The sequence below is a fragment of the Sorex fumeus genome, unplaced genomic scaffold, assembly GCF_029834395.1.
Source record: "Sorex fumeus unplaced genomic scaffold, SorFum_2.1 ptg000128l, whole genome shotgun sequence".
Classification (NCBI taxonomy): Eukaryota; Metazoa; Chordata; class Mammalia; order Eulipotyphla; family Soricidae; genus Sorex; species Sorex fumeus.
This window is the reverse complement of record NW_026606185.1, coordinates 44,676,674-44,677,577: the sequence shown is the minus strand read 5'-3', so window position 1 is coordinate 44,677,577 and position 904 is coordinate 44,676,674. Positions and strand designations below refer to the sequence as shown.

Here is a 904-nt window from a genome sequence, read left to right as displayed (position 1 = left end):
GTCCAGCAAAACCCAAGCAAAACAAAACAAAGGCTACCAAAATTAAACAAAAAACACACATCCAAAGCCCATCATTTTGATATGTGCTTGGAAAATGCATTGCTTTTATTACTCTCTTTTGTCTAATACCTATTTTCATCTTCTCTCTACTCCCTTCATTATTATATTTTTGTTTTTTCCTTGGTGAGGGCTGACATTCAGCAGTGCACAAGGGAAAATGTGGTATTGGTGATCGAACCCAAGCCTCCTGCCTGCAAAGCATGTGCTCAGTTAGTTGAAATATTTCTTTGGCCTCCACTCATGATAAGACACATATTATGTAAGCTAGAAAAAGAAAAACAATGACTCACCAATGAAATCAAAGTGTTCTTTATTAAATATTGGTGTCAGTGAAATTTTTGTAAATAGAACAATGTTTAGATTGAAATACTCTTTTATATGAACTGGACAGTTTAATTTTAAATTAACCTTACAGCAAATTATCTATTAAATGAGACATGCTTTTTGGCAATGAATATAATTACTTTTCTTCCTTTCAATGAGTATTTCAGAATTTTTTTAATATGGAATACTTTATGAATTTGTGTGCCATCCTTGCTAATCTTCTCTGTATTGTTCCAATTTTAGTATATGTATTGTCGAAGTGAGCACCAGAATTTAAAAAAAAAACAATTTTCTCATATTAGATTTTCTTAATGTTTGATATCTACCCAGTGTACAATATTTTTGCTTCGTTATATTATAAACAAAGTATATATAGCAAAACATACACTTGAGAGGAGTTCTGATTATCATACTTGAAGTGTTGAAGGATCACCAAACACTTGTGATCCAGTACATAAATATTTATTTATTTGAGAATTCAGATACAGAGGATTGATTATTTAGTATTAATTCTCCCTGT

General features: G+C 30.8%; 1 pseudogene; it reads right to left on the bottom strand.

The window, feature by feature from the left end:
* Positions 1 to 557: 557 nt before the first annotated feature.
* On the bottom strand, positions 558 to 651 carry LOC130045570 (uncharacterized; annotated as a pseudogene).
* Positions 652 to 904: the final 253 nt, after the last annotated feature.